Consider the following 13,327-nt stretch of genomic DNA (forward strand, 5'->3'; position numbering starts at 1 on the left):
CTGAAACAAATTATTTAAAAAATGATTGGTAAAATGTAATTAATAGAAATGCAATCTTCTTGTGAGGAAAAAGTTAGGACACCCCCACATTTAGTTCCACTTAAAATGCCTAAAATTATAATAAAGAGCACCACATCAGGTGCAAATGATTAGAACATCGTTACAGAGGATTTTGGAGGAGCCTGTCCTATTTAAGCCTCAGATATTTAGTTTGGTTTGCTCTTGATTGTTGAAGTGAGTTGCATCACCATGGCGAGATCAAAAGAGCTCTCTGAGGCCTTCAGAAGAAAAATTGTAGATGCATATGAGTCTGGGAAGGGATATAAAAAGATCTCCAAACTATTCGAAATTGGCCATTCCACTGTCCGGAAAATAATTTACAAGTGGAGAACATTTAAAACCACCACCAACATGGCCAGGTCAGGCCGCCCAAGCAAGTTCAGCATAAGAGCTGACCGAAAGATGCTTAAAGAAGTCTCCAACAATCCCAGAATGTCATCACGAGACCTACAGGTATCTCTTGCCACAATTGATGTCAAAGTACATGCATCCACCATAAGAAAGAGACTGAACAAGTTTGCATTACATGGGAGGTGTGCAAGGAGAAAACCCCTGCTGTCAAAAAAAAACATCAGGGCAAGACTAAAGTTTGCCAGAGAACACCTAGAGAAAGACCAGAACTTCTGGAACAATGTGCTTTGGACAGATGAATCCAAAGTTGAACTATTTGGGCACAGTAAGAGTAGACATGTTTGGCGCAAAACCAAGACAGCATTTGAGAACAAGAACCTCATACCAACTGTGAAGCATGGGGGTGGAAATGTCATGGTTTGGGGCTGCTTTTCTGCAGCAGGGCCTGGTCAGCTCACCATCATAGAATCCACTATGAATTTTGTATTGTATCAGAGGGTGCTTGAGGAAAATGTGAGACCATCTGTTCGAAAGTTGAAGCTGAAGCAGATGTGGACCATGCAACATGACAATGACCCAAAACATTTCAGTAAATCTACCAAGGAATGGCTCAAGAAAAATAAATTGAGAGTTCTGGAATGGTCAAGTCAAAGCCCGGATCTTAATCTTATTGAGATGCTGTGGATTGATTTGAAACTGGCTGTGCATGCAAGACACCCCTCGAACATCACACAGCTGAAAGAATTCTGCAAGGAGGAGTGGGAAAAACTTTCTCCCAATTGATGTCAGAGACCTGTAGACAGTTATAAGAAACGTCTAATTGAGGTTATTTCAGCCAAGGGGGGCAATACTAGCTATTAGGGCATAGGGTGTCCTAACTTTTTCCTCAGTAGGAATTGGCATTATTGTTAATTTTTCGTTAAATAAATGATTACAAAGTTACATTTTCATAGTTTTTTGTTCAATTACATCCCCTATATCTATAGACATTGTTAGAAAGAAGATAACATATTGATATGTCCATATTTTTAAGAGAATAACTTAATATTTTGGGGGGTGTCCTAACTTTTTCTCATGACTGTACATCTCACAAATTGTCAATATGAATTTCCCTTGCATTTATTGTTCCTATCTTTATTACCTATGTCCCAGTTCATATTAGTATGTAAACTCATTATACAACTAAAATAAACTATTTCTGTGCAATTACATAGTAGTAGAAACACTTTACCTTGAAATCACAATTCAATAAAGGAATACATTTGCATTTCAGAAGGCAATCTAAAAACTGCCAGCCCAAGTGGTATCATAGCGCTCTCTCTCTCTCAAAGTAGAACAAGTCACCCTTTCGCACCATGCTTGTGATGTGAGCTAGTGAAACGCCTTTGTTCTGCTGTTTGTTGCTCATTTGTACTCAGATGACTAATATCAACTGGGAGATCTCATATTTCAGTAGTGGTCTGGGTCACGCTAGCGCCCTCTGTCTTTACTCTATTCACAGCAACAGGAGAGGGTAAGTGAGTCCCCTCTAGCATGGTGACTGGATACACAGCCATCATTTGTTGCACAGTGCCTATGATAGTTCGCCCTGTTAGCATAATGTCATGGTCACAATTTCTACATCAATGATTACACATGAGCAAGCCTTTTTCAGTTTTACCAAAGTCTCACAGAACTCATGTCCCTCCGTCCACTGCAGGCTCACACCAGGTTCAAAGAGGAACATAGTATCCTCCTTTGGTGGCATTGTTTGCACTTGACATTCCACTTGAACAGAGGTGCATTGTACATGTATATGACTTTTCAACACTGACTAGGTCTGCACGTTGTTTTTCTTTAAACTAGGGAACACAATTCTCGCTGTTTAACTTCTCTCATCCTGTGCTTCTCTCATCTAACTCTAGGCCTAGTTCCCTTCTCTCTTGTCTGTCATTCTCAGTGACTTGTTTGCTGTGCTAATGTCACTAGCCACCTGCTAGTCATTTATTTTGTCCTTTAAAGCTTTTTACCTTTTAAGTCAGCTAAACCACCATCTTCTAGTTCACCTGCTGTATATCTTCCCATTCAAGATGCTTTAAGACATGAGACATGGGATTTTTACCAACAATTGACCAAGCAATATTAAGAAAGTCACATATTACAACAAGATTGTCCTTGGATAGTTAATCAGATCTCCTATCACCACGGCTTGCAAATCCTCTAACACTTTTAATCCATGTTCTCAGAGAGGTGGACACAGCACTAGATGAGAGTCCTCCTGTGCTGAATGAACTTCCAGGGTATCCATGTGATGACCTCAGGTTGCACACAGTCCTCCTCAGCCTCTCATCTCACCTCCACCTTTATCCGCCTGTCACATGTAGGCATCTGTCTGGATTTATTTGGGGGGTGAACGTAAATCGAGATTCCTCAACACATTAATCCCAGCGATGCCTCCATAATGTTGTGTGTGTGTGTGTGTGTGTGTGGGGGGGGGGGGGGGGGGACAATGACACTGGACATTTGCTTGACTTACTTCTTGCTTCTTTCAGGTTCAACAGTGTAATTAAATATTCACATGGAACCATCAACATCGGAGGAAGAGGTATAGGAGCATCAACACTTATCTGTCTAAATAAATGTCTATCACAATTGTTTCACTAATTAGTTTTGTTCAATTACAAAAATAAAACGATGTATATATCCTGTTTACGATCTATCACACTATCACACTGTGGTGCTGAATTTAGGGCTTGTGTACTTTAATGTTTATTGGTCTTAATTTTCTCATGTTTAGCCATAACGTTTTTTATGTTTCTTGTAGCTCATACATGGTGTCGCAATGCTACCATTTAGGCTGTTAGTTAGCTGCAATAATGTATTCATAATACATAATACATTAATTACTAAATATAAAGTTGGAAATTAAAATGTTGCAGATTGTAAAATGAGTCTACCTCCAACATTTTTCGAAGCAACAGCATGGCCTACTAAACAGCAACCAACGAGAATATACTGTACAACAGTATTAATGCCAAATAATACAGCCCACCCTCAAAAGACTAGTAGCGATTGTTTCATTGTGTGGTGTACTATATAGCTATACAGTCTTTAGCTGGTATTTATAAACTTTAAAATTACTTTGTGATTGAGTGGCTGACGCATTCGATTTTATTACATTTTTGGAGGGAGGGAGGAGCCTGAATTTCGACCTTGCAGGGGGGCTCAGAGAAACTGCTGTACACCAGTGTCTCCCATCTCATGTGAGATCAGACTGAAACCAGGAAGAAAAGGTTGGATACTGGCATGAACTCAAGCCTCCACATTGACATTAACCCCACAGAAAACAATATTTTGTAAAGAGGCACAATTTAAATGCAAATGGTGAATTACCCAGCGACCCTGTCGTCTCGCTATCCTTGGGCAGTACGAATATAACATAATAGGTTGCATGTTGTTATTATGCTTTTGGAATGACATATTGATGAGCCATGATCAAATAGTGTATAAATTGCATTACCACCCATGCTTGCCGCTTATACCGCCTCTGGGGCTGAGAACATCCTGGCATGTTCCTGTTAAATGCAGGTGAAGTCTGGCTTAATGAAACAATGACATGGTGATCATGTTCTCATTTGATTGGACTGAATTATAATGTCATGTGATGAAAGTCCTGGAGATAGTGTCCCGCGTAAGTAATGGGACAGTGAAGCTTTTCTCTATACTCCAAAAGTTTGGATTTTAAATCAAACAATTACTATGTGGTTAAAGAACAGATTTTATTTAAGGGTATTTATGTACATGTTGGTTTAAGGATATTTATCTACATGTCACCATTCAGAAATTACAACATTTTATATAGTCCCCCTATTTCAGGGCACCAGAAGTAATGGGACAGATTAATATAATGTTCAAATTAAGCACTCATAATTAGTATTTGGTTGACAATCCTTTGCATGCAATAACTACATGAAGTCTGTGACCCATTGACCCCACCAGATACTGGGTGTCTTTTCTGGCAATTTTCTCCAAACTTTCCTCATGCAGTCACGCTGGTACATGAACATATTGTATCTGTCCAGAAGACTATTTTCCAGCCCTCTGCAGGCTTTTTAGGTTGTTTTTTTAGCAAACTGTAATCTGACAATCCTTTTTGAGGATAAGTCATGGTTTGCACCTTGCAGTCAAGCCTATGTAGTTTGGCTGGTGATGTATTCTGCAGATTGTAGTCTCTGACACATTCACGCCTTCCTCCTGGAGAGTGTTCATTATGGTGAGCGTTCTTTGGTTATCCATTGTAGAAGTCTTGGCCTACCAGCCCGTTTGTGATTGCTGAGCTCACCACTTTCTTTTCAGATTTTTCAGCCTAATGATTGTTCATTGACTTTCATTGACACATCTTTGGTCCTCATGTTGACAGACATCAATAATAGACGCCAAAGGCAAACGCAAAGCCTAGAATCAATACTCGACATTGACAGCTCTCTTATGCCTGCACAAGTGATGTGACGGAACACACCATACTAACCCGAAACCTCTGTCAAGCCAATTGTCCCATTACTTTTGGTGCCCTGAAATAGGGGGATTATGTATAAAGTGTTGCATTTCTAAATGGTGATACCAATATGCACACAAATAACATCAAATAAAAGCTGAGAATATCAACTTTAACCTCATAGTAATAGCGGGGCATTTCACAACTAGTTCAGAACTATTAACTATTAACTAAACCTATTTATCAGTTTGACATGGGATCCATCTTATTTCTAACCATAAGAGAAATTCATGTTCAGTTAGCATATAACCATGGGATTTACAATTGAGAGCAAAACTTCACATCATTATTTACATACCATCAGAGAACAGAAACCACAGTATGCCAGCTTCACTTTCCATCTTTTTTTAATCAAATCGAGATCCCTCATATAAGTCAGTAGAGTTTGAATGACAATACTCCTGTGCAAAATGTCAGACTTAAAAAAGTGCCTTTCATTATGATTAAAGTTCCATATAGAGTAGAAATGTCCCTCTCCTCAACTTGACCAATTACGAATAAATGATAATTATCATTAGGCTACCTACTTTTATCTTAAAATGGGTTCCGCAGAACACTTCACCAGCAGAACTACAGTGCAAGGTGCAAACCACTGGTTAGCTACAAAAACAGGATGGCCAGGTTACGGTTTACTAAACAGTACTTAAATGACAATGACTCAAAACATACTGCCATAGCAACTAAGGAGTTTTTCAGGGCCAAACATTGAAGGTTGTTGACTGGCCAAGTCAGTCTCCAGATTTAAATCCTATTGAACATTTATTTAATTTGCTGAAGTGGAGACTTCAGGCAAAACATCCTCAAAACAATCAACAACTGAAGATGACTGAGTACAGGCCTGGCAGAGTCTTTTCCTTTGATGGTTTTGTTTATGGGTTTGATTGTTGCTCATTAGAGCATTCCTAAAGATGTGTAAAAGTTAATTACCTCTCAAATCAATATGAGACGCTGCCCTTTGGTGACCTCCAAGTTGTTGTAATTCCATTTAAGTCAAACTCCAGGGAATGAAAACTCATAAGACGAAGAGGGTAATTATGTTCCTAATAAGGCGTAAATTGATTTCTTAAGTCACCATTTATGTATGTAAGTGTAAATAAATTAGAGATAGCAAGCGATTTTGATGTATTTCACACAGACACTCTGGGACACTATATGCTGGACAACCAACAAAAGTGAGTATTTTTACAAAGCATTTCCATGTAGACACACTCATGTAGATTTCAGCAATGATTATGCTTTTATCCTCGTATAATCCAAAATATAGACAATTATTCGACACATATTTACTATTGATACCATACAAAGAAACAACTGAATTTGTTGAGACAAACAACTGCAATACCACTAAGGCATCTTTCAAATGTATTCATCACTGAACCAAGATTAAAGGTGGCTCGATAAATTATTCTGATTGTTTAATGCCAAGTCTTCTGATATGAAATTGTGAATTCTTTATGGGGAAAGCTCAAGGGGCAATTAGTATGAATCCTAATTAATCAGTTGCGGCATAAAAAATGAAGCTGATTTTGGAGAAGAGGCTCAGGCATTCAAACATTGGGTCAACTTGACCTAGATTAGGAAGCTTGGCTTGTGAACTTCTCTGCTACTCCTCCTACCCCTCTCCCTTTAGGAATAATTATTTTGGATGCAATTGCAAATGTGGATTTGGAGTTAAATTTGTATGGTCTTGGCACAACAAATATAAAAGCATGTCAAATAGAAATTATTTGATTATTATCCAGTACAAACTATTTTATCTAAAATAAGTCAAGCATTATTTAACATAAATATTTCTCCAATAGGTACCTCCATACAGACAATTGAAACATCTAATAGGGAAATATAATATGCTCTTTTTAACTATTGAAGTTTTTGACTACTATGCTTATCATGTGTCACTCGTATCATTCCTGTTGTAACTGTCCAGTAGCTTATTGAAGAGAAGATACGCATGGCATTGTCGTAACAACTCAAGTCATTTGTACAGCATGACCTCATTGTTAACAAATCAAGCAAAGTGTGACATGCCCAAGCAAGGGAAATAACTAACATAATGATGTGTGCTGTCAGCCAGAACCAAACCATGATCTCACACGCCCAGATATTGTTGGAGGATGTATAGCAGTGGCTGGTTCTGTTCCATTCTCCCTTGAGGTTTCCCACTACAGAGGTTTAGCGACTAGGAGGCATTATGAAAAAGTCCCTGTCTGGATGGCTCCGTCTAAAATAGAGACATTCAAAACCAGCTTGGTGTTTGTTTTCATTTTGCCCAGTGTACAGACTACAGAAGTGTGTCTGAGTTCCACTGAATGGCTGTGATGGATCAGCAGCAATGGAATAATCAATCTGCTATTGAAATGTGGCTGGTTTATGCAGCACTTTACAATTAATTAGACTTTGCTCATGAAACATGACACAGGCTAGTCATTTTTTCAAGGCTCCAAAACTTTATAGTGATCATTAAAATATATTCTGAAGAGGAGATAATTAACAAGCCCCTTTTAGGTGAAATCAGAGAACACATAAACAAAAGAGGCACTGTATCATCATTGTTTGACATTTAATCGCAGGGTGGGTGGAAACCTAAAGACACAAGAATGTTTAGATATTATGTGCACCGTTGATTTCATTTCATGAATTTTGCTCCATTTCATAGCCTGAAGATATTTCATCTGAGGCACTAAAAAGAGCTTATAGTATAGACTGAGCTGAAGCTAAATATATCAGTAAAGAATACATGAAAGAGAATCCACCTTGAGTATTAAAGTCTAGCTCTGCATCCTAGCATAGAAGAGGGTTTTCTTTTGTGACCTTTATGTTTTATACACACTCTCCCCTGATAACCTACATTCCAGACACTATTTTTAGTCTTTAAAATGTCAGTTTTGTCTTTTGTGGAGATTTCTTGAATGTATTCTCCACACTCCTATCCCCAATGGAGCATCAAAGTCTGAAAAGAAGCACTAAGAATTCCTGGCTTGCGGGTATTTTTACAGGAATAACTATTTCCCTTTTCCCATTTCAAATGTTTGTGGCACTTTCTGGTTAATATATCTGATAGGGACCTTTTTGAGCAGGATGTCAAAAATGTAAGTGTTTTACTACTTCATGCCTCAAAGCCATTGATTATCAGTGAGCTAACTAACTGGCCAGGGAGAGGAGTTAGGATTCTCTTACAGTATACCACAATGTGGCCTGCCAATATCATAGAGATGCAGATCAGTGTGTGGTTCCCCCACAAGATCTTGTTTGAGTACACAGAGGCTTATTTCCCATTACCAATACACTCCAGATGAGAAATGAATACATAATCTAAGGATGCCTATCATAACGTCTTCGCTTACATTATGATGAACCAAAAATATGGCATACTGCAGAAATAAAAAATAATACTGAGCAAGAATATGGTTACTTGACAGCCTTTGACAGTAGACAAAAAGTATGTACTGTACTGTAAATATACAGGTGGGTGAGTTGTTGTTAACCCCTTATCTATCCACTTACTCCTGCCTTACAGTGTGCTCCTCTCAGTGGGGTCCTCAGTGGGACGCCTCTACAGCTGAGACCTTTGATTTGTACCCAACAACTACACAGTCTCCCCAGAGACACCAGCACATGCTGCAGTACCAACACACTGCATGAGTGTTAAAGCAGCAGTGCTTGGTATTCTCTGTCATTCACAATTTAATGGGGAAAATAAGAGATGAAAAATAGAAATGGGGAAACTACTTTGGAATTCTCTAGGGGGGGTGGGGGGGGGGGGGGGGGTCTCTGGGAGAGATGCAGTGAGTGAAATACAGGGAAAGACAGTCAAGAGAGAACTACCCCCCAACACTAATGAAAGAAACTGACATTGGAGGTAAGCTTTGGTAAACCACCAACTGTTTGTCACAGAAAGAGAGAAAAACAATAGGTTTAACAGATAGAGAGGATGGACTTCTCATGAGGCCTCCTGAGGGAGGAGTATTAAGGGTAAAACCAAAGTCTTCATTCCGGTTATAGATTATGGTTTTATGGATTTACAGAGCAAAGCTGGTCTCATATCATGAGAGTGGACAAGAGGGAAGCACAAGGTATGGATTCAACAGAATTTATATTTCTTTGGAACAGGATATGATTCTGCTGTGCAATGTACAATAATCAATTCAATGCAAACAAATATTACTCACTCCTAAGGAAACTACAGTACTTAAAATGATGGATTTAGAAAGCTGTCCACATGGGAGAGGCATTGGATAGAAAACACTTTGTGGTAAGGAATCACAAATTGGCTGACATGCTTCACTATTGCAGACTTTAGATAGAGGACCACAATCTTTAAAACAGTCACTTACCCGGGTCCCAGTCAGCCTCTGGGTCTGTTACAGTACATCATGCACAACAAAGTGTCATCAACTGACCATTCAACTGATAAGCACACCTAAATCTTCATGAATACAACGTTAAAGGTATATTTGGCCTTACTGCATAGAATTTCACATGGAAAAATGATCTCTGATGGTCATTATCTAATGCACTCTCTCATTAGCTTAACTTCACTTCCATGATCCCTGAAGTTAGACCTTTTATTCAGCTGATAGAGAGAACACTCACACTGAATCAGCTGCCTCCTCTTAACTTTTCCTGAAGCATTTTAGTGGAAGATTAAACTGGGCATTGCACTTTCTAGCTATGCCATACCCATAAATACCCACATCTTATAATTATGATTAGAGCGAGGCTTCCTCCCTGAAATGTTAATTGAATTTGAATTTTGGCTGGAGTCATGAAAAAAACAGTCTAAATGTGCGTGATGGTTCTGTGTATTGCTAGCACAACATGCCGGATTTAATTCGATTTGAATGTAGGGAACATTAAGTAGATAGCCCTGCTGAGTTATTCTATCCCCTTTCTCTCCACATTCTCACATTTTCCAATTGAAATTACGAGAATGAGCAGTGACAATGGGGGAATTCAAACTGGAAACATAAAGTCAAATGATGCTTTTATGACTTTCCACTCTGATGCCTGAAATGTTCTCCTTGTTCATTAGCAGTCCCTTACTGAGTGAGTAGAAAAAAGAAATAACCATTCAATATTGCTGCATTGTGGAGCACAATCAGTGAATGTGCAGTAACTTTACTCAACTGTGCACAAAAACTATGCACACCTGCCAGTTGCATACTGATTTGCCTACATATCAAACCTTGATTTCTGTGTAGGATTTGAACAAACAGTTTAGTTATGCATATACTGTACCTCAAGTCAGGCTTCAGCCTTCTAAAATGTAAGATTTCTGGGAGGTTGGCCATTTTCCCACTGTCTTTTGTAATGTGAACGCTCGTAAACATTGGTTTCCAGACAATAACACAACTAAACATATAACAATTGTAGCTTGGCAACAGTTGTTTCTCCAACAATATGACAATGGAACCTGTTTTGCAGAAACAAATCATGGTCATGCAATTTGGTTTAATATACTGTATCAGTCAGAAAAAGTATTATCCTGAAAACAACCTCAGAGAAATCATCAGTTACTTTACTTCTTTTCAAACCACAAAATGAAAAACTGTGTGCTGTGTGCTGAAACAGCACATATAAATAGAGGTCAGGATACAATTTAAACTCTTCTGAATTTCATTCTCAGTGAGAATAACACGATGAGAGGTATCATTGGAGTAGTCTGGCCTAAGAATTGGTTTTGCTTTTCCAAAGCTATCTGTAAAATAGTCACTGCGCCTCTACCTGTTACACTATCAGTATCACCAGGGCAAAGGTGCAACAGGTGTCACTTCTCACTCCAGCTCCTTCACTTATCTAAGGCCCTGTCTCTGCGTTTTATATCAGAATTGATTCGTCCCCACGCTTTTCCTAGGAGTGTCAGTGAAGCAACATACCTACATAACCTGTCAGGAGCAGGGAATAGGTGTCCTCACAGATCCAAGTTCAGCTCCACTGAGGAGATCTCATCTGATGTGCTGCTGAGGAGTCATTAATTAGCTGGGTCACCTCTGCAGCCGTACGTCACCTCTAAAAATATATGAAATAATTCTTATTGTTGTACCCTGTCTTGTCTTCTCCCCAAAAGGAATATTTCATAAGTCCTTCATGATAGTTTAATAGAAACATGATAAATAAAAGTGGAATGATGTCACATGGCATGATTTTATATAAAGTGACCACGATTTCTATATCCATTTAGGCCTACATAATGTAATAGTGGCACAAATGTCCGTAGATTACACTTAAAGAACAACAGTCACATTCACCAATTGTTTTCACTTACACTTCCAAAGGATTTAACCATGAACAAAGTACCAATCGAATGAAGGTAGAAATGGCTGTAACAGGAAGACACTAAACATCAACTGCTGTCCATCACAGCCAGGAACAACCAGATTTTAATTACGGGGGAAGATCTTTATCGTCATGGGACCAAAAGCAAGCCAATGGTTTGACGCCTCAAGGCTTTGACATCAGTCTATTTCATTATCTTTCTCTTACATGCATGGATTTCCTTCTAACTGTCCCCAGTAGCAATTTTGTATTCAATTCGCTCAATTTTCTACCTATGCAAGTGTTCCAGGGAAATCAATAAAATGGAATGATGTGGACTGAAGCGTGAATCGCCACACAATTGAGTGAAATATTTACGCCCAGTACTCTAAATTCCTGTAAATGGATTACTTCCTATGGGCTAATACTTGTTCAATTACTTAATCCTGGGAAACTTAGAGTTTCTCCTTAAGGGTTTTAGAAATAGGATGGTGCCATAATGCCATTTTTCTCATGCACTAACTTCATTTTCACAGATTTTTATAAATTCAGAGGAGCAAGCTGAGAATGGATGAGAGTCTGACTGATTTAACGCCCAAGACAATTTGATACTGGATGCTTGGTTGTCAGAATGTTTAACACTGCAGTCTGTATTTTTCATTTATGCTTGGTTCTCTGCAGCAACAGAGTGATATTTTCATTAAGTATGAGGACTTATATGTCACTGAGCTTTAGAAAATATTCCCTGGAAAAGAGAAATTACAAAGCTCAAAGATCATTTGACTTAAAACCAGGAGCATGGATCCTTCAAAATTTGATTAAAGAACCTCACTTTCTGAAAACTGAATTGTCTTGTGAAGTCATGCATGACGTAGAGGGTAAGGTAATGCACAAGCTATGAATAAAAATGAGCACAGGTGTAAAATCTGAAAATGTCCTTTCCTAAAAGGAGTTGATTTATTAAGTGAAAAGAGGTGCACCCCTGTAGAATCTATGAATGACAATTTAGGAAAGTAAGAGACTTATATTCCTTAATCTTGTCTGTGGATGGCTGAGGTCTAGATGTATGAGGCTGGAGCACAATCAGAGAAACTTGGGAGACGGGACTGATTTTCTGAAATGATTTGTGTTTATCTCTGTGATTTATTGATGGAGGCAGGTATTGAAATGTGTTTTTGTTTTGGGGTAAAATGGTTTTCCAAGGAAAACAGTGGCTGTTTGTGCAAATAGGCCTTTGAAACTGCAAGACGTGGATCGGCTAATTCATACAGCAATGTGTGCCAGTGTGACCATGAGCCCCTAGGTCACTGTGCCAAGTTGCCATGGAATTACGGAGCGTGATTGGAGAGTGGCGGTTCTGGAGATAATGGGATTGGCTGGGAAAACCTGGGGTGGTTGTTTTTGGATTGGTTGGTTTGGGCCCTGGGGAGACTGTAAAGAGGTCATACAGCACACTTTGCCTGTTTCCTGGATAGAGCCCAAGAGCTGTGTCTGTCTATTGTGAGAGGATGCCACCCAGTAGACATTCATAATTACTCTGTGTTGATTATGCTGCTAGTTCATAGGATCTGCTAAAGAGCACTGCAAGGGTTTTCTATATGAAATACTTTAATGGTCGGCCACTCCAGCTGTAAAAATAGTTAAATGAGATGGCCTCACCAAGATGAGGAACACCCCTTCAACCAGAGGCAAGTCGACACAGTTAAAATTCACTTCCACCTAGACCAGAGTGAGCATGTGTTTCTGAGAAATACTGTATGCTATCAAATCTTCATGTAATCTACACCATCCCATATCACTCATCTCCCACGTAAATGAGCTTTTCTGTTCTTCCAAGCATGCATAAGTAACGATAATGACTTGGCAGAGCTTTGATGAGGAACTGACTTTGTGTTTGTGCAGTGAAAGTGCCCTTGAAAGGGTAAATAAGGGTTATTTGAAAAATAGCTGTCCTAAAGTAATTTATGTTGCATTTCATCGGGTAAAACATAGCTCATTATATACAGTATTTCACAGCTTTGTGTCTTTAGATTGCATTTTTTCATTTTCCTGATGAATTCATTCCAGGTTTGTCTCTATTTTAGAATGCAAAATCGATTCCAGCTAAAATCCCTGGAATCAGTTTAA

The sequence above is a fragment of the Argentina silus genome, assembly GCF_951799395.1.
Source record: "Argentina silus genome assembly, chromosome: 3".
In the NCBI taxonomy this organism is placed as follows: Eukaryota; Metazoa; Chordata; class Actinopteri; order Argentiniformes; family Argentinidae; genus Argentina; species Argentina silus.